The sequence below is a fragment of the Mesocricetus auratus genome, unplaced genomic scaffold, assembly GCF_017639785.1.
Source record: "Mesocricetus auratus isolate SY011 unplaced genomic scaffold, BCM_Maur_2.0 Super-Scaffold_15014, whole genome shotgun sequence".
In the NCBI taxonomy this organism is placed as follows: Eukaryota; Metazoa; Chordata; class Mammalia; order Rodentia; family Cricetidae; genus Mesocricetus; species Mesocricetus auratus.
This window is the reverse complement of record NW_024429186.1, coordinates 1,153,467-1,179,091: the sequence shown is the minus strand read 5'-3', so window position 1 is coordinate 1,179,091 and position 25,625 is coordinate 1,153,467. Positions and strand designations below refer to the sequence as shown.

Genomic DNA, 25,625 nt, shown 5'->3' with positions numbered 1-25,625 from the left:
AAGCAGTTTGTGCTAGCTGTTAGGGCAAGTGAAGGAAGGGTTCTCAAAAGTATAACATGAAACAAAATAGAAGTCAAGATAACTTGAACTTGAGGGCAGCCAGCCTCCATATGTAATTTGATAAGAACACTTATGATGTATTATTGATTGTCCCTCACAGATCACCAGACACAATCAGGAGAAACTAAGGCAAGATTCTATGCAAGATTCTATGCAAGAGAAAACCTGCTGGCAGGGGACAAGCTATTCGCCAAACAGCTCGACGCTACCAACCAACCCCAGGAAGTTATCCATTCTTCCTGGGAAAGTCTACAAATAGGACCTCAGCCGGTTCTGGAGCTGGGTTAGGAATGGTGGTGTATAAGCCACGGATTGGTTAGAGCCTTGGCTCCAGCGTGGGGAGCAGCACCTTCTTACTGCCATGCCAGCACCATTCTGGATGCAAGTTCAGGGTTAACATAACTTATTTCTCCCTGCTGTATCCTGACGGGTGTGTGATTACAGTGTTACTCTTTTGACTGCTTTCAAGGTAACCTTTTCTGCCCTTTCTGTGTATTCAAGACAGTTGGCAAGTGGTGAGGTGATGCTTTGTAGTCGCCCTTGAGGAGGGCGGGAGAGTGGAAGGGAGGGACAGAAGACATTTAAAGAAAGAGCAGTTCACTGTGCTCCTTCCAAACACCCTACTGTTGAACCCCCCCCCACACACACACACACTTACCTTTACCAACATTCTGCTTCTCCCCTGGAGCTAGCTCTGCACTGGGAACTTGGTGGTAGTAGCCCTGCCAATCCACCCCTTGGAAGACCCTGGCAGGACTGGTCAGTGTTTCCCATTCACAAACCCTCAGCCCTCCTCAGGGAAGCCTTCCACTTTGTAGAAAGCCTCAGTGTCATAAAGCCAGTACCTAGAACGCACAATCTAATTTTCATGATCAAAGGCCATTTTGCATAGAGGAGTGTACCTCACACCTTTGCTAAGGCTGACATTTACCCAGAGCCATTCTGCCTGGCTTGGTGGCAGCCTCCTTTTGCTGAGTGGCAGCAGCAGGAGTCAGGAAGAAAAAAAGAAAAACCTTGTGCTAGGGCGACCGCAGCCAGGATTTGCTAATAGAGACAATACCTTGCCCCAGAGGCTGTTTCCAGCTGCAGCCTGAAGCACACACGTTGAGAATGTACCACACGGAACTGTCAGTCAGTACTGGAGCCAGAAAATTGTTGTTTCAAATGTTACAGTACAGGAAAATCGCCTCTCTGCACTTGCTGCCAAAAAAATGACAGCTTAATTTATGCCACACCGAAGCTACATTACAGAGCCATTCAGCTTGGCAGTTAAGTACGCTCCATGCTCACATCTTCCCCCTGCGCAAGTGTACTGGGGGGAAGTACACAGTGGCTATAATAAGGACAATTGGCTGCAGGGTTTGCCGTGTCAGTGGAACTAAATGCAGGTGAAACAGTATCAGCAATAAAATACATCACCCCTACCTCATTTGCAAAACCCACTGCTGCTCTGTACTTGCAAATCCCCAGGAAGACTCACTGCAACATTGTTATGCACGGGATAGATTAGGGAGTGAAGTGCTGGTGTCAACCCCTGGGGTTTTATGGAGAGGGGAGGTGCCACAGTATTACGGGTGACTTTGAAAATTATGTCAGTATCCTTGATACAGACCTTCAGAACTTGGCTGTGTTTGCCCTTCCTGAAATGAAAAACCTGGCAGCATTATACTGTAGCCAAGAACAACCTGTGTATCGTGAATGATACAGTAGTCTGTCTAAAAAAAATTGAGTAATTGTCATCAAAGTTTCATTCCACACCTATTTCCATTAATTTTCACACACACACACACACACACACACTTATATGAATATAAACAATACATTCTCTAAAAGTTGGAGATTAACTGGGGGTGCTCTTTTCTTCATGTTCTCAGCTGTGACAACTCCGTTTTAACACCTAAATTCTAACAGCCCCAAAGCCCAATTCATACTCGAATTTCAAAGGACATCCCAGAGTCTCCTGCACACACACACACATACTTAATGTGAAGGAGGCCACCTTTAAGAGCCTCTTTCATGAACACCCTCTTATGCGGAATGGCCACAGAGAACTGAACATTACTAACTGAGCCCCAGCGTATTTGCCAAGAAGAGATTTATGAGTAATTTACAAAATCTTTGTAAGGCAGTCCTTGTAAAATATCACAGCCCCGAGGAAGCAGGCGGGCTATGGCTGGCTTCTCGCACTCAGCAAGCCATTCATAGCAGAGCGAGCAGCTCTCAGAGGAGAGCAAATGCATTTGCAATGACTGCTGTTGTGCTGTAAATCACCCTCAATAAAACAATGGGCAGAAATAAATGATACATATCTGTTTAATAATCCATTACCCCCAAATAAATACTCCACCTCAAAATAAAGCAAACGTGCTCGCCCTGGCTGTTGACGTGGGAGAGCTGCTCTGCTAACGGTAAAGTGATTTGTAAAGCAGGGCACTGGCAATGAGCCTTGTGTCCTGCGTGCGCGTGATAAATTAATATCTCTCCATAACTCACCAGTAGGGGTGCCTTAAGGTCAAAGCACCAGCAGAAACCCTCCCAAGGGCCAGTGACCACGCTCATCCAAGCATCTCTGCGTGGCTTTGTCGGAGCATCGACCTAGCATGGATCTATATGTGGTGAGGTTTACACTAGGCTATGCAAATAAAGAGCCAAGTAGACAGATCTCTCAGCTTGGAAGATGGGCCACCATGAGGCACACCAGAATTTGTCTAGTAAGAAAAACACACACTTATGTGTGCTTGTTTGTAGTCTTCTTAGGGGTCGGGTCCGAGGCTCTGCACATGCTAGGCAAACTGTCTGTCACTGGACTACGTCCCCCCAACCCCCCAGCCTGTGCCTGATGCTTTAAACAGGAGAGAAGATAAGGACTCTGACAAGCTGACATTTTTTCCCAATTTACATAGATTTACCACACTGTTTCCCACCCAGACACCATAATTGGGGGTCTCTATTCCGACATCCCTTTCTGTTTAGCCCTTGGCTCAGCTATGGGTTCTGATGGTCACACCAGCCCTGTGCCGCCTGCCTGCTGGTCACACCTGCTGGCCACACCCTCTCTATTCCGCTTGTCTGTTGGTGAGTCTCCACAGGGGACAAAACCTTGAATAAAATCACGAAACCAGACTTCTGAACATTATGTTTTCTTTTACCATTTGGATGAATATTTTTTGTCTGTGTCTTTTTTGATTCCTCTTTCGTGCTTTTTGTTTATTTGTTTTTATTCCTAAAAAGTAAGGGTTTTCTTTCTAGTTCAGCCCAACACTTGGGCCCCATAGGTGGAAACTTAGAAGATGACTCTGATCCCAGTTTCAGGAATAGGCTACCTGATTTATTATCCCAATATTTCTAGTTCCCAGAGCAAGCCACAGCTTCTGTGTCCTTTTGCCATCGCCAACCCAGCAAAAGGGAATCAGCTTGGCGACAGACCTCTGGCCAACACCAGTCTGCCTCTCGAAGTCTTGCCTATAACCTCAGCCTGCCTGTCACTGAACTTCAGCCTGCAGCTGAATGACAAGTGAAGTCTGTCTGATTAACTGACAGCTCTATAAACCCTTTCCACACCCCTGTGTCATGTGAGGCCTTCCCAGTTTGTGTGCCCAGGTTCTCAATCCTCCCTAATTGGAACATGTCTGTTGTTATGACGTCTTAACAAGGGTGATTGAGAACCTTCCTAAAATCAATGTACAATCGACAGCCCTCCACCCTATACCAAGTCATTTTTCCCCCTTAAGCCTTTATCAATCTATGAAGGAGGAGGAGGAGGAGGAGAAGAAGAAGGAGGAGGAGGAGGGGGAGGAGGAGGAGGAGGAGGAGAAGAAGAAGAAGTCTTTATTGCAAAAGCAAATTATATTGCCCCATGAGAAAGCATTGCATTACTAACTGCCATGGGCCAAGTCCTCAATGAGCATCAGAAGCTGTAGTTTCTTCTGCTTCAAGGAATGTCTGTCACTGGCTTGATAGACACCTTTTCAGTTTTAGTAAGAGTGAGTTTTGATACATTTCTTTGAAACACAGCGTGTAATTCATTTTCTCCTCAACAATAAGAGCACATAAGTCTTTCAGTTTGTGCCTGCATCAGGCCTTGGTCCTCACAGAAGGTAACAGAGTATGGTTATCTCCCCATTAAAAATCTCAATTTCAGGTTTTCATTGAATGGTCCGGATATTAATGCAGGCCCCCATCTCTTTAAGATTGACAGTCCCCGAAACTACAGAGACAACAGGTGTGATCCCTATCAATTATCATGGCAAGACATGCAGCTCAGTGCCAGCTGGGCCACCTGCCCAACTGCCTGATGCCTCCCCTCCTGCTGGCCTCTGCATGGCTTCCCAATTTCACTCTGAAAAAAAAAAAAACACCTCCTTCCATGTCTACCTGAGCCATTTTTTTCTTTTTAACTTGAGAAGAGTTAACTTTTCGTTTTTTAACTTCTAAGGAGGAGAGCAATCCCACAAAGGCGTTCTTTCTAAAACATCTAGTATCTCGAGAAACAGAGAAGTGGAAAGTTGATGTTGAGGAATGACTGAGAAGTGGATCCTGACACGTGACAGTAAGAATTTAGCCCAAGTGACTGCCATGTTAGAGATGGAAGGTCCACTGACACGTCTGCAAACCAAGTCACAGTCCGTTGGAAAGAAGTTCACAGGTTCCCTATATGGGGGGGGGGTTCATTCAACTTGGTGTCCCAAGAGCCCCGTCGGAGTACATGTAAATTCTGAACATTCTTCGAGTCCCTACAGGAAAACCACTGCTCGCTAGAACAGCATAGAGACCTGTGAGAAACTGTGCTCCAGCAAGCGGTAGGACAAAGCCTGTCTGGGTTCTGACTCGATCCCATACGGCCATGCCAGCCCATGAGGAAGCATTCACTGGCACAAAGTTTGCTATAGTCCAACTCTGGCTTTTCCAGTTAGAGCAAAGCTAAGGACGCTTAGAAGATTTTAGGGTCTGAGCTGAGTGGCTTCCAAGTGGATTTTGCATAGGTGGATTTGTATAGAAATTGGAAGTTTGTGACATGTGATCGTTGAATTGACAGGCAGAGCTGGGAGAGGCTACACCTCCAATAATGCCACTCCCTATAAGTCTCTGGGGTCCATTTTCTTTCAGGATCACCACAATCCCTTCTCCGGTTCATCCCTCTCAGGTTCTTCCCTTCTCCGGTTCCACAGTCACGGACTAGTCACTCTCCACTTGCTTTGACTTCTCAAGAAACAAGTAGCCCAGCAGTCCCCAAATTCTTAAACTCACAATTAAAACAACCCTCCCTCTGCCCTCTTTCCTTTTTTTTTTTTTAAATTCTCTTGCCTGTGTCTTAGCTTCTAGGCACATAGGTCTTTAGGTTAGTTCTACAGTGGAAACCTTAAGCCCTACGTACCCTGATTCTTTCCATTGTAATTTGAAAGAAGCTTCAGTGTCAATATTGAGGGTTACATCTTCTTGAATTCCTTAGACCCAGAGCCAGCTGGTTTGGGGTACTTCGGTTATGTGAAAGTAGTTCCTAGCTCGAGATTAAGAAGAAGTTTTCTTCTTTCTTCCGGTCTCCTGTAAGAAACTTTCCCTACCTCATCTTCCTGCTTGTGTATGGCCCCTTGTCATTTTCTCCGTTTACTTACCTCTTTATCGCTGGTTTACTGTCTGAGTCTCGAAACTCAAATGTGTTTGTGTTTAGTCTCCACGTGCCAGGGTTTCTCGGTTCTGGCTATGTGCTCTCCCATCAGTGTTAGCTATTTCTTTTTGTGGCTCTTTGGTTTCACACGAAGAGGGTAATTCCTCCCCCTCTTTCTGACTTGCCTCTGTGGCCGCGTGTGACAACAGAGCAGTTGCTTCCTGGCAGTCTGGTTGACGTGGCGAATTAGGCTCCATTCTCCCAGAGATAACCACATGTTAAAGCATGTAACATACAAAAAACTATTGTAGCAATTTATAATTTTAATATTCCAATTCCTGTTTTAAAATGAGAAAGCTCCTGGGCTTGGATGTAGTTAGCAAGACAGTGAGAGGGTTGAACTTCGTTTCAAAAGTGAATTCAGTAAGTTGAACCCCCAAGCAACGATGGCCAACAGAAGTGAGCCGTAGAGACTGACCGTGAGTAATACCTCACTGAGTGAATTGGGCAATTACTGCATTTCCTTGGCTGCAGTTGAAGCCTTCCTTTGGGTTTCCTGTGAGTGTTGGCAAATGGTTGTTTCTCCATGGGCTAGTCTTGCTGGGAGCTGTGGAAAGTCTGTCTTCCTCAGAATCAGATTTTCTCTGGGCTGTGGTTTGGCGCAGGCAGCCTCCTACACTTAGGCGGGGTTTTTTTTTTTCAACGCATATCAGCAAGATGTCACTTTCTGCTTGTAAGTTTAGATATGTAACGGTCCAAGCCACTTGGGTTTCTATGACTGTTCATACACCCGCTTAGGAGCTGTGAAATACATGTTACTCAAAGGAATAGAATCTGAGCAATAAAAGTTCTAGTGCTGCTGTGAGGACTGGCTTCATGGCCTTCAGGACTGTAGGGACTGCCAGGTGTCACTGATAAATGATCAAAACTTTTGTGTATTCCTTGTGCCGGATCCTAATTTCAGTTTTAGGTAAATCTAGCATTAGTTTGCTGCTCTTCTCTCTTCTCTTCTCTTCTCTTCTCTTCTCTTCTCTTCTCTTCTCTTCTCTTCTCTTCTCTTCTCTTCCTTCCCCTCCTCTCCTCTCCTCTCCCCTCCCCTCCCCTTCCTTCTCCTCCCCTCCCCTCTCCTCTCCTCTTCTCCCTTTCCCTCCTCACCTCTCCCCTCCCCTCCCTTCCCTTCCCCTCCCCTCCCCTCCTCTTCTCTCCTTTATTACTAAACCAATACTATTTACTAACTTAGGTCCTGTTTCTGCATGGTCCTCAACTCCTATAAGGCCCTGTCAGGTAGGTAGCTGTGCAGCCCTTGGCTTGCAAAGGAAGAAACTGAAGGACATTGAGTCTGTTATCTTGGACAAATGGCTACTCAGTAACAAAGAGTGCTATTGGCGTCCCCACAATCTGTTCCACAATTGCCATAGATAAGCAGAAAGTGTTATATAAACAAGAGAGTATGAACATAGTAGAGAAGTTAAGACCAGCCAAGGCTTGGCTACACTCCTTGCCTGGAGCAGAGAAGTCCCCACACGACTTTTCTTGAGGTCCCTTTCATGGGCCAGCTTCTCCTCTTCTGTGTCCCCAGCCTAACATGGTGCCTGATAGAGTGGGAAGGGTTATCAGACAGTGTTGTGAAGTCAAAACAAGGCTGTAGGATGAGAGGCTGATCTTCTGGCCCATGTGTCTCTGTTCTACACGCAGACTCCCTTGGGATTCAAGTCTGCCTGTGGACTCGCATTGTGCTGTGTATAGCTAACCCAGCAAGTCCTGGTGGTTGGAGTCCTGAAATCTCTGTCAGCTACCTCCTTCCTAGTATTTAATAGGAGGAAAGTGCCTACTAACAGCTAACAGCTGTAAGGTGACTCCACCCAGCCCCTTCTGATCCCCAAGATCCCCTCCAGGTTCTACCACATTCTGTAATCCATACGATACTGATGGTGAACAAAATCATCTGTCTTAGTCTCTATTCTTGTATTTTAGGAATGGGAACTGCAGCAGCAATGAAATAAAATCATTACCTAAATCACTTGTGACAGTAGCCAACTAATAGCAAGCATATAGCAGATACTACTCAGTCTAGTTACCCCATAAGGGATTACTCAAGATTCACAAACCCATTATCATTACTTCACAGACATCAGTGAGTATTGCAGATTTATTCCTAGGGAAGTTGTTTAGACCTAAAGTTTAAATATGTTTGCTCTTGCTACTCTTAGTAATATTTATTATGCACCCTTCATTTTAAAAGTGGAGAAAAACAATTGCTGCATAATGTATTTTGACATATAAAAATTACCCAAGCATCCCAATTTTCATAGGCTTTAGCACTAAATGTTACTCACTCTGGTAATGGAATTTGACCTGGGGAGCTCAGTGAGTAAAGCGCTTGCCACAGAAACATGAAGACATGAGTTTGGACCCTTACTGTCATGTAAAAAGCCAGTCATGGTGTAACTGCAGCTCTGTGGAGAGGAAGCAGGGGCCAGGCAGATCTGAAGTTACCATCGGTTAGCCAGTCAGGTTTAAACCAGTGAGCTCCAGGTTCTGTGAGAGATTCTGTCACAAAAATACGGTGGAGAATGATTGAGGTAGACACCTTGTGGTGATCTCTGACCTCTGCACAGGCCAGCACTCTCCTCCTCCAAAATAATAAAATAGTAGCATTTTCCAGCATCTACTTACATGATGACTTCCTAAGCACCGTGCAGAAAGTCTGGTTAAGGTCTAGTCTGTGGCTTCATGGTGGTTGCAAGCACATCTATAAGGACAGGCACATTGAGATATTGATTTGTGTTTCTTTTAGTTACACTTTTATCCTTCTGTAGAGTTCCTTGTTCTGGAGACAGAGGTCATTGTTGCAGACAGAAAAAAAAAAGAAGAATCTACTCTGGGTCAGCAACATGTCTGTACTTCTGTGCAAGTCTAAAGTCACCAGCACCCCTTGGAAACAATTATCTCTTCTGCTGGCAGGGGAGAGAAGAGACTTGCTCCACACCGGAAGCGTTGAAGTCTGCTGGTTGCTGTAATGGTATAGATTACTCACTATGATCACACTGCTCTCCTTGCCATCACCACTATGAGAAGGCAGCTGGCTATCTGGCATCCTTCAGAAGACCACAGGTAGGCATCAGATCAGGCTTTCATTTCCAGGCAAAGGTTTCTGCCCACCAAAAAAATGATGGCAACAGATTGCTGCTAGAATTCAGAGTACACGGACTTGTGGATGGGTGGTGGCTTAATGACTCAGAGTTTCTGCTGGTTTAGGTACTAGTAAGCCTATTGGAGTATTGTCTGGTGGGAGAGGGATAGAGGTGCACCCAGTTGCTACTTTCTTAGGTATGAAGTACACAGCCAGGTTGGAGTTTTTAGATATTACAAGGAAAGAGATAATCTCGCAAGACTGAACAATTCATAGACCAAATTGTGCCCCTGCCATGCACACCTTAGCAGATACTTCCCCACATGTTAAGTGCTTAGTAAATATTTTCTGAAAGGGTGTGAAATTGCACCTGGGGATTTACAGTAACACTGCTAATTAAGGTTTACGCAGTCAGGTAGACACTAGACCTCAACATATCTCAGAAACTACTGTCTACCTATATGAAGCCACCACTTTAGTGAAGTTCAGTGATTCACAGTGATGATTCCAGGAGGCAAGAGGCAAACGTGTGTTACAGAACTTATAGAAAGGGTAAATAAAATAGCGTGTCACTTGCTAGCTGAAAGGATGAGTTATGCCCCTGTTTAATTTGTCAGCATTTCAATTAGAACATCATTGGTGACCCTTCCTCCTGACACAGGCCATTTTGTTCCTGCAACACACTTGGCCATTGGCCACATTTCCCATTATTGATGAGGCAAATTTATGGATTGCAGATATAAATGATTTAATTGCACATATAAATGATTTAATTGCAGATTAGATAAATATGATGTAGACATTCCCAATCACATAATTATTCAAAAGATGATAATAATTTGATCCCATTTGTCAAATAATGTTATTGCATTTTTAATTTACATTTTAGGAAGATTTAATTAACCAAGTTCTGGGAACTTAGGCGGAATGGGCTGCCTGAAATCAGTCCTGGAACAAGGCAGGAGATAAATAAATGAGCAGACAGCAGCAGATGTCCCTTCGCCAATATGATTTCTTTCCTCCAGAGATCTTTTTCTCCTCCCAGAGAATGTGATGTCCTTAAGGGTGACCCATCAAAGTCAACATTAATTAGAAAAAAAACAAGTGTACCCTGATGTAGGATTAATTTTTAAAGATTCACTTCCTTTGAAACTGTTCTTTGATGTTGTATCAGACCATAAATGCTTTCCTGGAGTGGGAGCCCTTCAGCATGGATGAGAAAAGAACTGTCTTCAGTTAGCATTTGACCCATCATATCACTTATCAGCATTACGGAAAATGTCACTGGTCAAAAATCCTGTTAGATTTTGTGTTCATAAAGTGGACTGGGCAGGAGGTATGCATCTCCATATTACAATGACGTGTTTCCAGTATTGATTGATTTCATAGGCTGATGTTCGTGATGCTATGGATTTAAAAGCATTCAGACAATGAGCCCATGGGCAGTCCTGAAATACCAAAGGGCTCTGTGACAAAGGACATTGAGAACTTGATCCAGATGTGAGGTTTCTGGCCGGCTGCAAGTCCTCATTGTGGAGTGGCAGGGACCATCCCGTATGCCTCCACATTCCCAAACGTAGGACAAATTTTGCACATAGTAAATGCTTAAAGAATACTATTGAGAGCCGGGCGGTGGTGGCGCACGCCTTTAATCCCAGCACTCGGGAGGCGGAGGCAGAGGCAGGTGGATCTCTGAGTTTGAGGCCAGGCTGGACCGACAGCCTCCAAAACAATACAGAGAAACCCTGTCTCGTAAAAACCAAAAAAAAAAAAAAAAAAAAAAAAGAATACTATTGAACAAATACATATATACATTTCAGTGTGTGGCACAAAAACAAAAATTAGACTTCCTGTTTCTTTAAAAAAATACAGTATTGTTGATTCATTCTTTGAAAAATTCATACCATACAAAATGCAATGTTATAATCCCTTTCTCCTACCACTTCTCCCAGAGTGCCCCCCTATGCAGAATTTCATGTCCTCTTTTGTTTATTTCTTTTCCTCTCTTAAATGAAGTCATTGTTAAGGAGATGATTTAACTTAGCATTTCTTTCTTTCTCCTTTTTCTTTTTTGTTTTTGTTTTCTTGTTTTCGCTTTTTGTTTTTTTTTGAGACAGAGTTAGTTTCTCTGTGGCTTTGGAGGCTGTCCTGGAACTAACTCTTGTAGACCAGGCTGGTCTCTGAACTCACAGAGATCCGCTTGTCTCTGCCTCCTGGAGTGCTGGGATTAAAGGCACGCACCACCGTAGCCCGGTTTGCTCTCATTTCTTAAAGACACCGTTTGTGCATAAACATTTGCCGCAGCTTTTGTGGATTTGTCTCTGCTGTTAAGGAGAGAAGTTTTGTTTTGTTTTTAAGAGAGAGAACAAAGAAGGCTTATTTGGAAATTTATGAAGATTCTCTACTGTTTCGGGAGGCGAATTCTTGCCAGGACATAATACTTTTCTACCTTAAGCCAACGTAAAAAAAAAAAAAACAAAAAACAAAAAACAGGAAATAACCACCCTCTGAGACTGAGAAGTCCACAAAGCTAGGAAAGCCAAGGCAGGCAGCAGGGCCCCTCACAGGGCTAAGCAGTGTGTGGACTTGTGGCCAGCTGTGGCTATGATGGGAAGTCTTTCTGAGCTTGTATGAGCTCATTGTTTCAGCAAATGGCCACAACTCAATGACTTCAATCATATCTTAGTTCTGTGTGTCAAAGCTCCCAGAGGTCTTAGTGGCTTCAAAATCAAAGCACCAGGTATGAGGGAATGGCTCGATGATGCTGGCTTGCATCATGGCCTGGGTGTGCCAAGCACGGCCCACATCAATTAAAGACAAACAGACAAAAGCCAAAACACCTGTAGGGCTTTATCCCCCTCTAGACGGTTCTAAGTTAGGCCTGTTTTCTTTTCTTTTTCTCCCTTTTAGGACCACCAGAGGTTTTTTGTTTTTGTTTTTGTTTTTTTTTTTTCTGGCCCTGTTCCCCTTTCTGCCATCTATAAAACTCACAAAAGCAAGCTGAATAATTTTCACATCCCAACACTTAGACTTCCCTTCTGCCTCTTTCTTCTGCATTTGAGGACCCTGGTGATTCCTCTGGATTTGTCCAGACAACCCAGGATGATCTCCTCATCATCAAACCATTAACTTCTCACGATGGTGAAAGTTTACTTTGGCTTTGTTTACCACGTTCGTTAGTATAGACATAGGCCTCAGGAGGCAGAGCATGGGCTAGATCGGGATTGTCTTTGGCCAAGGGGGCTCATTATGCCAACTGCCGCCTCGTGGTTCACTCGTGGGAGGAGGACCTAATCTCGGAAAGGCAGAAGAAGCTGAGCAAAAGCCATCCAGAAGTGAATTCAAATTTGGGTGCAGCTAGTGGTCGGTCCCATACTTGCTTCACAACCAGTGAGCCATGATTCAAGAGAGGAGCACAGGGGAAGGGACCTGAGGTTCAGGGAGGTCAGCGTCTCTGCTTAGCTTTCACCTATGGAGTATTGGACAGTAAAGTTACCAGTACCAAAGGGAAAGAGCCACACAGGTACAAACAGGATGATGACAGAAGAGTCACAGCAGTGGGGTTCATAGGCAACTGACAGAAAGCAAGTGTCCACACGGTAAGATCCGGAACCTAAGTGTGGGTCAGGCATTGTCACAGTCACCAGTGTGGAACTGAAACAAAGTACTTTTTACACATGTCATTTTCAGTTCCCTGTCCCTCCCCTCCTCCCCCCAGTCCTCCCATCCTCTCACCCCCCCTCCATCCCCCCTCCGCTCCCCACAGAGGGCAAGGGCCTCCATGAGGGATTTTCAGAGCCTGTCACATCATCCTGGGAAGGGCCCAGGTTCTTCCCCATGTATCCGGGCTGAGAGAGCATCCCTCCACGTGGTATCGGTTCCCAGAGTCCATCTGTATGTCATGAATAAATACTGCTCCTCTCTCCAAGGTCCCACAGATTGCCAAGGCCTCCTCTCTGTCACCTAGGTTCGGTGGGAGGGATGTCTGGATCAGTCCCATGCTGGCCCCTCAGTCATCAGTCTGGGGTCCATGTGTTCTCCCTTGTTTAGGTCAGCTGCCTCTGTGGGTTTCACCAGCCTGATCTTGATTCCTTTGGTCATCACTCTTCTTTGCAACTGGGTTCCAGGAGTTCAATTCGGTTCACAGCTGTGGGTGTCTGTCTCTGCCTCCATCAGCCACTGGATGAGAGTTCTAAAACTCTTTGACTTCAGAGGAAAAAAAATACAGCTTAAGGCTTTCAGGAAGAATTTCCTATATATTTCTAATTAGTTGAGGATTAATATTAATAGTTAACATAATAATTAATATTAATTAATAAATCAATTGCTCAGTCAACTTACTTAGAGGGCATTAGTCCTGAATAAAGGTCTCCATTTCCATATAAAGACTTCAAGTAAATCCTACTGGAAACCAGGCCATACTCTACTGAGCCTGCAGGGTTTTCTTCTGTAGTAGTACCAATCCCACCTTAGATGCATAAACAGGCAACTCCCTGGCTTAGCTCTTTTATAGGGCAATTCATACCACAGCTTCCACTCTGCAAAAGAAAAAGCCTTAAACGGAGGCTCATTGCACACGATCTTCTCTCAAGTGTAGAAGACATTTCATATAGATTGTCAAATGGGTGCTGAAACCCTGACTTTGTAGGAAACACTCCACCTGTGTTTCATCAACAAGCCTGGACATAATAAAGTATGTAGCCTATCTCTTGATTCTTGAACCTACTGGTGTGTGACATTGAAAGAGTCTGACAGAACTCACAGTTCTTTTCACATGAAAAGAGCCTTAATATTGATCATTGGGTTAAAAAAATCCCCAAACAAGCAATGCACATTGACTTGTATATTCATGTTGACAAAGTACTCTGCTTTCAGTAGAGGGATGATTAGAAAGTCTAGAACAATCTTGAATATTCTGGACAGTAACCAAGGGATTGATGCTTTAGCAAGACCAAATGTGCACCAAGAATAGACATCAGCCAAAAAGAGACTGCTGATAACAGATTTAATTCCTTAGGAGAAGTTGATCATTTTAAATTGCTAGGTTTATTTCTGGTCTTAACAACAAAAAATGTATTTTAACAGTACAGCTTAAAGAATAATGATGCTACGATGGATGTAAACTTCTTTTTTTAATTTATTCCGTATGTCTTTACACCACAGATCTTGATCCTGTTCATTTTCCCAAGATGTAAACTTTTGATGCATGTTTGATTGACTGAAGTATTGTTTGTGTGTGGGGGGGTATCTTGACTGTCCTCAAACTCCTGTATATCTGAAGTTGGCTTTGAACTTTTTCTTTTTTGAGACAAGGTTTTTCTGTGTAGCCCTGGCTGTCCTGGAACTGTAGACCAGGCTGCCCTTGAACTCACAAAGATCCACCTGCCGCTGCCTCCCAAGTACTTGGATTAAAAGTATGTGCCACCATTCCCGACTAGCCTTGAACTCTTAATTTTTCTGCCTCTACCTTCTCAAGTGCTGGGTTTATAGGCATGCACTGTTATGTCCATCATCATGAACCTGGAAGTAATATCCCCTCAGAAGGAGAGCCAAGATACAAAATTGTCTTCAAACCTAAGTTTCAGAATAAACACAGAGGTATTTCTAGTTGCTAGGAGACCTGTCTTTAACATGAGTGTCTCTGGTAAATCAAAGCCTCGCACATTTGGATTCTAATTTTTTGAACAATTATGTTGCGGTTATCATTTTAACAGCACATCTTATATACTGCTTAAACTCCTAATATGTATTGTTCAAATAAAGATTAGGCAATTACATTTGTCCTGGCAGTTCTGAGTCTTAAGAGGGAAAATAAGAACAGCAACTTGAAATTCACATAATTACAGTACAATAGGATCGCTTGTAACTGTGCCAATATATGGGCCTTAAAAAGGGACTATTATATGTAAACAAAACATGTTTTCTATTGACCCACAGATGTCTCTGCCTTTGATCACCACTGAAGAGAGCATGGCTTCAGGCCAGTCATAGAATACCCAAAGACAAGTCTTTAAAAACATGCGAGTGATGCTTGGTCACAGAAATCAAAGCTTAGCCAGAGGGCATCATAAATACATTGATCACTCCTCAGGGGGCTCCCCTGAACTGGCCACTAGAAGGTTGTTCTCTAATTGAACTAGACAGAAGAGCAAACTCATTTAAGCTGCATGCAGATGAAGGAGATTAGTTTGAAAGAACCCCAGAGCTCTGGTACTGTTCCAGCCCTGTGGCTGGAAGGAGGCAATGAAAGATGCTTGGCCTTGAAGCAATTCAGCAGCTGAACTGAGCCACACCATTGGGAAACTGGATCTTTCCTGGTGGAAGCAAAAAAGGCTCAGCCTAAGCCAGGTACCACTCCTTTGTCTTGCATCCATTTTATTGGAAGAGCTAAAGTGTATTGCCGTCTGGAGAACCATGACATTCCCCAAGTGATACCTAGGGATGAGTTTAGTCTTGGTTTCTACTTTCCAGTCTGTCAGGGACTGACACTTTCATGCAATTCAATGCAAATGTATTGCTAACGATGAGAAAAACAACAAAGATGTAACATGTGTAAGGCGTGATTTATACTAAATATTACAGTCAACAGGCATTCAGTGAGACTACCCACTTACTTTGAAACTGTCTATAATACTCCCAGTTCCTAGACTTAATATTTGGAGACCCCCAGGTCTATAGGCTACATCTGAATAATTCCCACTATCCTGAACAGCATTTGGTTTCAGATACACTATGTTTGAGACCCACTTGTCACCTGTAAGTGTGGCCCAAGAAAGTGTTTAAGGATGCGTTGAGGATAAAACACAGAATCATGCACACACTCTGTCTCACTAATATCACATACCAGATCCATTCTACAAATGGCAAAAGTCAGAGACCTCTCTGCATCTCTTGCTTTGTTGCTGCTGACATCATCGGAAGACTGTAGAACAGGCTGTTTTTCCTCCTCTGTGGTAAGGTGCCAAGGGAATGAAGTTCAGCCAACAGTGCACCCAGGGAAAGTCACAAGTGTCTGGTTGGCTGTTGCTGGAGGTTTTCTTGTTCCACCAGGTCCCGCCACCGCTTCTCAGCACCAAATAAACACATAGACACTATATTAATTATTAAACTGTTGGCTGGTATCTGGGGCTTCTTATTGGCTAGCTGTATCTTAATTATTAATCCATTTCTATTAATATAAGTATTTCCATTTGGTCATATCTTACTGGAGAAGGGTTTGGGTCTGTTACTCCTTCCTCCACTACATGGAGACTCCTTCTGGCGCTTCTCTGCCTACCTTTCCCAGAATTCTCCTTGTCTCCTAGTCCCGCCTATCTTCCTGCCTCATTGGCCAAACAGTGTTTTATTTATCAACCAATAAGAGAAACATATATACAGAAGGACAACCCCCATCAGTTGGCAGACTATAAAAATAGCATATGCTGGGAACTCAAAAGAACACACCAATTTCCCAAGGAGACAGAAACAGGTAATAAAGCACTCTTTGCCTTACACATACTGAGGAGATGATTTCCTGGGTTGACAAAGGTTTTTCCATTGGGTTTTGTTGGAAGATGTCATTCTGTAAAAATGTGTCTGATTGGTTTGAATAAAGCACTGTTGGCCAATAGGGAAGCAAAATAGGTGGGACTAGGGGTCAAGGAGGATTCTGGGAAAGAGAGAAAGAGGGAGACACCATGTAGGTGGCCAGAAGAGTAAAAGGTCCAGACCCTTTTCTCTGGTAAGAGAAATACTTAGATTAGCAATTATGGGTTAAATACTTAAGTCAGAGATAGCCAGTAAGAAACCAAGCAAACGGTCAACAGCTTCATAATTAATATAGTGCCCTGTGTGTTATTTGGGGGTTCAGACAGTGCGTCAGGGCCCAGGTGACCAGCAGGGGAAGACTACACTCTACAGGGTTTACCTTCACTATTGGTATTTTACCGCTGTGGTGTTTGATATTGTCAACTCCACGGGATCTAGAACACATAGGAGACTAACCTCTGGTCCTGTCTGAGGGAGTGAGTGTTTTGGCTTGGTTGAGGTGTGAAGACCCATTCTGAATGTGAGCAGCAGCATCCCATGGGCTGGAGTCTAGGGCTGAATGAGAAAACAGAAAGACAGGTGAATGAGAGTGCTCATCTCTCTCTAATTCCTGACTGCGAATGCTGCCGCCACCATGATTTCCTCGCCGTGATGGACTGCCGTGACTTCCTCACCACGAATTCCTTGCCAAGATGGACTGTACCCTTCAGCTGTGATCCACAGTAAACCCTTGCTTTTGCCAGGCATCTTATCACAGTCGTGAGAAAAGAAACTAACACAAACCACAGACTGAATATCTGTTAGCCACACGCTGCCCTCCTCAGCGGCCAACAGTTTCTTCCAATATGTTAGCCTTGAAACTTGAACTCCAAACGTCACCTTCTGGAAGGCTCTACCATAAACAAGAAAATGCAGTTATGTAGCCTGGAGCAGGAAGAGAGCTGAAAGACAGAAGTCTGGGCTGCCTTTTGGGCTTCAGCAGCACAACTGGAAACAGTGGTACCAAATTTTGGATTCCATAGAGGACAGCAAGGGCAGTGAGTGGTCGCATTGCTGAAGAGCCAGGTGCAGACTTGGGTATCACTGGCAAGTATTCCCTTCCCTCTCAGTTCTCCACTGACATGTTTCCAAGACGCACTATGGCTCACTTTACCTCTATACAGCTGTCTTCTCATATGCTCGGTCTCTTCCTCTCTCTCCTGCCAGTCCCACATGTAAAGGGAAACATTTTCCTTGAGAGAAGCCTTCCCGCCATCCTGGTTCCAGAGCCACATGAGTCTCAAATAACACACAGGAGGCTGTATTAATTATGAAGCTGTTGGCCTTACTTGTTTCTTACTGGCTAGCTCTGACTTAAGTAATTACCCCATAATTGCTAATCTAAGCATTTCTCTTACCGGAGAACTTTCCGGGTTTCCTACCCCATGGCGATACATCTTGACTCCCTGTGTTTCTCCTACCCAGAGTCCTCCTGGATTCCTAGTCCCACCTATCTTGGTTCCCTATTGGCCAACAGTGCTTTATTGACATATTCACAGGACTTCCCCCATCACCCACACATCACCTTTCTTACTTAAAAATCCTCATATTATGAAGGATACAATAGACAAGGAAAGCTCAGGCAGGTTGTCCGTCCTGTGTATCTTTTCCGTCTCAATCTTTGGTCCTGTCCAGTTGGACATCACGTGGACAGTCATGCTTGTATTTGTTTTGAAGGAGATGAACTCCAGGCTTCTTAGAGTACCACTTCAGGCTCCTTTATGAGGGGAGGCAGAGTTCATAGAAACCACACATACTTCAGATTTGGTTGAATTGTTTTATTTGTGTTCTCCTTAGGCTTTTATATGCAGTAACATCTCTGTAATACAAATGCTTCACTAGTTCAAGGTTAATGAAATCCAAACGCTGTAATGACAGCTCCATAGTGTGAATTCAGAATGAATTTCTTTTTGTTTTTTTGTTTTTTTTCTAAACAGGGTTTTTCTGTGTAGCCCTGGCTGTCCTAGAACTCACTCTGTAGACCAGACTGACCTTGAACTCACAGAGATCAAGGTGCTTCTGCCTCCCAAGTGCTGAGATTAAAGGCATGTCCTACCACCACCTGACAAAACACCCTTTTCAAACAAATGACATCAACACTGTCCCTGTGTAAGTCCTGCCCTAACTTTATAAGACAATAGAGTCCCATTCAATTCCACTCTTCTTACCTTAAAGCAGTGTTTATCATGTCGTTTTCAGTGACTTGCTTTAGAAGGACACAACAAACACTGTTCATTTTCCTTCTTAGACATTACCCTTAATAACATCTGAACCTGTTGACAGATAACAGTAGTACAGCCAATCTTACAAGTAACTCTCATACACTAAATTTACTTACATTAGGCTGGATTGTGGAAATCAAACAACAAATCGTTAAGCCCAATAAAACAAAAAAAGATGTCTTGAAAATATGCTTCTTTTTCTCCCATTTAGAAACTGGGAAGACAAAGACAAAAACCTTTGAGGTTCTTAAAATATGACTTTGTAATAAAACCCTTAGTGCTTTTCAAGGAATTATACTGCATCCTATTAACTCTAGAGATCCTCTGCTGATAATTAACTAATTATTTCAAAACAATGTCTGACTCCAAATAAATTTAAAATAAAACCAAATATCAAATTGTGAAAAAAAGAGATTTTTCTGGGGGGAGGGGAGGATCTGTTCAGAAATCCAAGTATTTGCTAGAGTATACGAGAGCGAACAGTGCCAAGCTACCAGACACACACACTGTTGAGCAGGGCCAAAGACTGTTCAGCAGTGTGTAGGTGCTGAATGGAAGAAGCTAATGAGAAAAAGAGTGATTGTGACAAGCAATTATGTCACCTACGTGAACAGCTTAATTTTCTAAATTAGCCACTTTGATAATTATGACATCTCATTTGTCTTTTAATTCCACGAGCCCTGAAGTTTACCTTTTTTTTCCAATCAGATAAGAGGCTTTGATAAGCCAATGGTCTATTATGTGTCTAAAAAAAAATTCAGATCTCAGGCTGATTGGCCTTGCTGCTTGCTTCCACGGAGGAGAGGGAATGGCTCTGGCCACGAGAGCTCTCCAAACCTTGCACTTCTCAGTTCTGTTTGCAGAAGCGATGAAGGAGGAAAGGTGGAGAGAGAGGGACAGACGGGACTGAAAAGCAAATTAATAGTGTCAACAGGACTGAAGAGAAAACTGTTCAGCCTACTTTGGAGGGGTGGGGTGGGGTCGGTGGGAGGCAGGCTGGTGTTCATCCACTATGCATGCATGCCCCAAATTACTAAGCTAATCACAAATTACCCTCATCTGTTTGCTGAAGTACTTTCAAGATCTCAGAGGACCACGTATCCTATCTGCTGTTGTGTTGAGTTGGAAGCTTGGACAAAACTTTTGACTTTGTCTAGCTGGTGTGTTATGTCAGTTGCTTGAAAAAGGGTCGCCTGTCTGGAACTGAGTTACAGTTGCAGCTAGGGACAACCCCGGGCTGTTTGTCTCGTGAGAACTTCTGTAAGCATGGACTCTTTCTTTCTTGAATGAGTGATATTAGCAGAAAGATACCCAGATGTGCTAAATGAGGCGTACAAGTAATTGATTTTCTTCTTGACAGGGACATGTGTATATGACCTTGCAGGATTGTGGACCAAGGATGAGAGCTCAAGGCACAGTACATGTCCTCAGATGACTTAGGAGCACCAGGGAAATTATGAAGAAGGACCACATATGGCTATGTACCAAAGGCTAAGGCACTAGTGCTTGGGAATTAGAGATGGCTTGACTGCTTGACAGACAGACAGCAACCCACCCCCACACATCGTATAAATGTCCCTGCAATACTCATTTCTCAGCATGGTCTGATCAGATACTGCCAGTGAGTAAGTAGACACTTCTTCAGTCTCCAGAGGATATACATGGCCTTGTGTCTTCCATTCTAGGTCAGAGCGAACCCAATATCACTTAGAAAAAGAAAAGTTTTAATATATTCATTGGACATTTTGTATTTTAGAGTTAGGATTGCATTAAGCGATTAGAGTCAATAACTCCTAAACCTGAATGACTATATATATACCTTTTTGTGTGGGGTCAGTGTTTGGGACAGGGCTTCTCTGTGTAGCCTTGGCTGTCCTGGAACTCATTCTGTAGAGCAGGCTGGCCTCGAACTCACAGAGATCTTCCTGCCTCTGCCTCCCGAGTGCTGAGATTAAAGGCATACACAACAGCCATCACCCACCTGGGTTCCTCATTTTTTTTAATTAAATGGATTCTTAATTTTTGAAAACTGCAGTAACATCTGTATAGCGAAACTCATTCTTTTAAGTATATAGTTTTGACAAGCACAATTAATTATAGAGCTATGGCTGCCGCCGTCCACAGTTTTCTATCATCTCATAAAGTTCCATCGTGTCTTCCTGTAAGGCAGGATCCACCTTCAACTCTCCGGCAAACGCTAGTCTGTTTGCTGCCTCAGATTTTTGCAGAGTGCCCTATGAATGGAACTCTGCGTGTACAACTTTCTGACCGTGTATAACTAACCCGGGGCTCACCCCGCGTTCTGTTGCGTGCATCACCAGTGCGTTCTTCCCGGCTGTTGAGTATTTTCTGCTGCGTGGGGTGAGCCACTGCTTAAACCTCTAGGAACCAAAAGCGCTTAGGTGGTTAGCAGGTTGGGGAGGTCACTAAGGAAGCACCGATGGTGCTCATGAGCTTTTAATCGGGACAGGGCAGAGGGGTTCACGCCCAGCCGTCCCAGGGGCTGAGCAGGTTCACAGCGCGAATCACACCAGCGCGGTGGTGGCCTTCATCTCCTTGCACACCGGTCCTCAAGGTATCACAGAGACACCTCTTCCACTCCTTGCACACGCGACTTGAAGCTCACATCATACGTGCTCATGCCGCGTCTTGTTTCCTTTGCTTTTACGTTAAACACTAAATACTACGTATAAGCATGACTGCCATATTTATTCGCCGTCGTTTTAGCCATCTTTGCCTTGAAACTTTTTTTTTTCCCTAACCAGACGTTAAGCGTGAACACATACGGTCCTTATATTCTGGAGGCCCCCACAACACAAGACGTTTATGTGAGTTCTGGGCCCCGTGTGAGTCAAAGATGAGGGAAAGGATGCAGAGGAAGAAAATTGTCGAAATAGTTCCTGCTAGCATACTTTGCAGAGCTACACCTGGAGTTTGTCTTTCTTCTTTTTCGTGGGTGTTAGGATGCGGGGTGTGCCCTTGGCATTTAAATGGATGGCCACAGGGAAGGACATTTAGTTCTTTCCTCGGTTTAATATATTTTCAGTTTTTAGGTACAATGACAATTTTGCTGTTTCTGACAGCCACATAGATGACAGCAAAAGAGGAAGTAAATGTCAGCAGAGTGCTCCTGGATGACCCGAGAGCTCTTAGAGTCATGCGCCATACTCCAACGGGAAGAAAGGGCAGCAGGAGAAAAAAAAATCCCAATTAATGCCGTACGTATTAGGCTCCAGACAGTTACCTCCACAATCATTTTCTCAGAAAGCTTTTACCACAGGCTTGCGTTTGGAAAGAAGCCCTCTTATTCTCCCGGTGTGCTTGCTAGACACCCTCTCTCCAGCAGCACACCGATTGCATCCAAGCGGATAAAGCAGGTTTTTATTTTTATGCTGGTTTTGTTTTATGTTCATCTTCTGTGTATATGGGAGTGGAACGGTGATGGGATAGTGGAAGCCTGTTAATTTTTTTCATAAGATCATTTTTCCCTTGACATGCAATTTGATGCTTAACAATTTTTCTCTGAAAGTCAAAAGGAATACCACATTCTCTAATTTTCACAGCACTATAAATAGCTCACACAAAACATAATTGTATAAAAGAAATGACACCTCTTCATGGAAGAATTTCCACTGGAAAGATAAAAGGGGGTCAGAACTCTTATGTGAGGCATGTATTTTCAAGTATTCATAAAAATAGAAACCATCAGCGGTGCGAAAATTCTTCATGATAGACAGTCTCGTAGAAGATACCGGAGCCAAAGCCATTTTTACAGGCGCCAACTGTAGTGAGAATGGAACTCAGCCAAGAAACGGCTGCTGGGCATTTAGCTCACATGCCAATAAAAGGGAGGAGTGTGTGCGTGTACATACACACACACACACACACACACACACACACACACACACACACACACGCTCTAGCTTGGGGTGGTATTTGCCAGAAACATTTTTTTCAGGCCCCTGCCATCTGGTTCCTACAGCCAACTGTGAGGTCCTGCAGAGTAACTCCAGTGCCCAGAGGTTGGATATTATGGAACAGAAACTGTGGAAGTCAGAGGACTACCTACGTACCTGAGAAGTGAGCAGCTATAGAACCTTTAGGAGTTCAAGACCCAGGCTAACATGTAATGATGCCCATGTGGTAAAGCTTTGTGGCAATTAGCTGGAAATCATTATGTGTACACCGGTGCTGACTTTGCCAGTTATCAAGCTCACCAAATATATACGTGTGTGTGTGTGTGTGTGTGTGTGTGTGTGTGTATCCAACATTTACAAAACATTTGAAAAGACCATGGCTGTCTAGCTGGGTTTATAGACTTGCAAAGACACTATAAGCAACATATGAATTTCATGGGATTTGTTTGCTTGTTTGTCTTATACATACTGAATGTTTTGCTTGCATGTATTTATGTGCACCATGGGTGTGCATGGTGACCATGGAAGTCATAAGAGGGAGTTGGATCCCTTGGAAATGCAGTTATAGTTGGTTGTGAGCCACCATGTGGTTACTGGAAATTGAACCTGTGGTCTCTGCAGAGGGAAAGGCACTCTTAATCAATGAGCCAACTCTACAGCCCCACATGAATTATTTTAAAAACCGATTGCAGTAATGACATTGAGCCAATGTCTTGAGTCCTTCCTATCAGACAGACACTGGGTTAAGACCTTACATACTCAGAAACTCTTGATTTTTAGACCAGGAAATATTTGCAATAGCCTCATTTGGACCTTAGAGGAATTAATTGACTTGCTCAGTGATCCACAGTTTGCATGATGCAACCATAGGATTCGAAACCCATGTTTCTTCTTCCTGCCGTCTGCGTGAGAGGATGTGGAGCCAGCCCGGTTTTCCTAAAAAAATAAAATAAAATAAAGTGTCTGTAACTCGCCAAGGCTTTGAATTTACAACAAGGGTCCTATAGACCACTGATTGGCATTCCCCATGCCAATGCATCTCCTGGACTCACCCAGCTCAGCAGGGGAAGATATACAGCTGTCTCTAGGGTGCACAGAAGCCAGGCTTGTCCGGCGGGGATGGTGATTGCTTCACTCCCCATTCCTTATCTGCAGGGACTCTGTGATGAGACCTTGGATCCCTCGGTTCTTGTAGGAGAGTTAAAGCATTGCAGCTTGCTTCCTCTCTCTGTCCCTAGGAGGATGAGTGTTAGGGACGGAATTGAAAGCTATGAGTTAAGATCACTTCCCTGGCAGCCAATGTTGCCCTCTCTTTGCTTCCAGGCTCTGCACACCTCACCGTTGATTACTTCCTGCTGCAAGCTCCCCATTATTACACATAACAAAACGGTGGAGGGGGGGGAGAAAAGCTAGGCGGGGTCAGGTTCTCATTCACCTCATCACTTGGTTCATTTCTTCCGTGTTCAGAACTCTCTTTGTCATCGGGGAAGAAGGGGACTCGGTGGAAGTGAAAGAGATCTGGGCTAGGGGGTAATTTACAACCCCAAGCAACCAGATCGTCTTTTATACCAAAACCTCATCATTCGTACCAGAAGTATCTCTTATGGGGTGATGATACTCCTTAGCTTAAGAAAATACTCTGTGCAGCTGAACTTGCTTAATCTGCGATCGCTTTGCCTCCCCCAAGGACTTGAGGGAAGGGTGTTATGCCATTATGGTATTAAAAACGCATCAGTGACTTGATCCATTTGGAATGCTTTAATAAAAACGAATTCTGTTAGCTGATTCTGATTATCCAGTGCTAGATTTATAGGCTTTTAAGACATTTTTTCCAGTTGTCAGATATTTTCCCGTGAGACGTTTAAATATTTAGATTCCATTCTTTCTGGGTATTCCAAATATGGGAAACAGATATCTTAATATCAGAAATATTAACAGCATTTCTCTGAGGGCTGCCTTCCCTAATGGCTTTTAAGAAACTCAAATCATGGTCTTTGGGTTACGTATCAAATCTTTCTGCTTGAAGTAAAGTAGGAGGTGGAGACCTAGGATTCAGTAGGGTTAAGATGAGGTATTGGTTAAAGAAATTAATTATTATGGCCAATTAGAGAGAATAGAACATGACTTGCAAGTTTTGTCTATAGATTTCTGTCACAGAGGTAGCTATCAATAAAAAAAACTGTTGTTTGATAATAAAGTCTGTGTTCAAATGTGCATTTAGCATGTATCCCTTGATGTCTTTCTCATTTGCATTTAAGGATGTGCAAGCCGTGTGGCACCCCTCACTCACACCCCCATACACGCTGCTCTTGCTGGTGAAGTACTAAGAATCCTGCAGGCAGAAACAACAATTTTTTCCCTACTAAGCAATTATGTCTTCCCTTTGACAAGTGTTTCCATGTCATCCCAGGGCTTGTCTTCCACTTTAGCTCTGTTATAAAGTACTTTCTTCAGAGAGAAGGCAGTACCAGAGCAAACAAATAGGAGTCATGTGGACTTAAAACACACTGTTGGATGTCTCGCCTATAACCCTATGCTGACCCCAAGTGCATATATGATCTCCTGTGCTCTGGAAATACAGAGAAAGAAAAAAAAAAACCTAAGCCAAGAGGTACAGAATCAGTGTGAACAATTCCCCCTAAGCCTGCTAATTGAGATTCCCTTCAAACTAGATGACTTCAAGGACTTGCAACCAGTGTATTCAAGTGGGATCACCTTAGAATTCTGACTTCCACACCACAAGCACTAGTTAGGGGAAAGACGTTGAGCACTTCTGCACCGTAGAGACGTGGAAACAGAATGGCTTCCAGAGAGACAACCTCCTGTCCCTTGTTTTTAAACTCTCCTGATAGGGAGCACCGAGGTCCCAGGATAAAGCACTGGGCCAGTTTTGCAATCTCGTAGAAGAAAGCGGCGCTTTCACGTGGTCACCAGGATGACGCTGAATTGCCTCTTTTAGCAAAGAAGATCATCCCACTTTTGTAGCTAGAAAAGGAAGAAATGCCCCCTTCCATTTCCTTGTACCCCAGCAGACCACCGGAGGTAGCGGAACCCAGCGATCTCCTTGTCTTTATTCTGGGTCTGGAACTGCTCTTCTCTGGGACTCATACTTAGAAACAGTT

General features: G+C 43.8%; 1 long non-coding RNA gene across 1 annotated transcript in view; it reads left to right on the top strand.

Moving 5' to 3' along the window:
* The window catches only part of LOC110343615, a 32,695-nt gene extending 29,516 nt beyond the window's left edge, over positions 1–3,179 (top strand). The window contains exon 4 of the long non-coding RNA XR_002385911.2: positions 161–3,179. This is a non-coding gene — a long non-coding RNA (uncharacterized LOC110343615). The remainder of the gene's footprint in view (positions 1–160) is intronic.
* Positions 3,180–25,625: the final 22,446 nt, after the last annotated feature.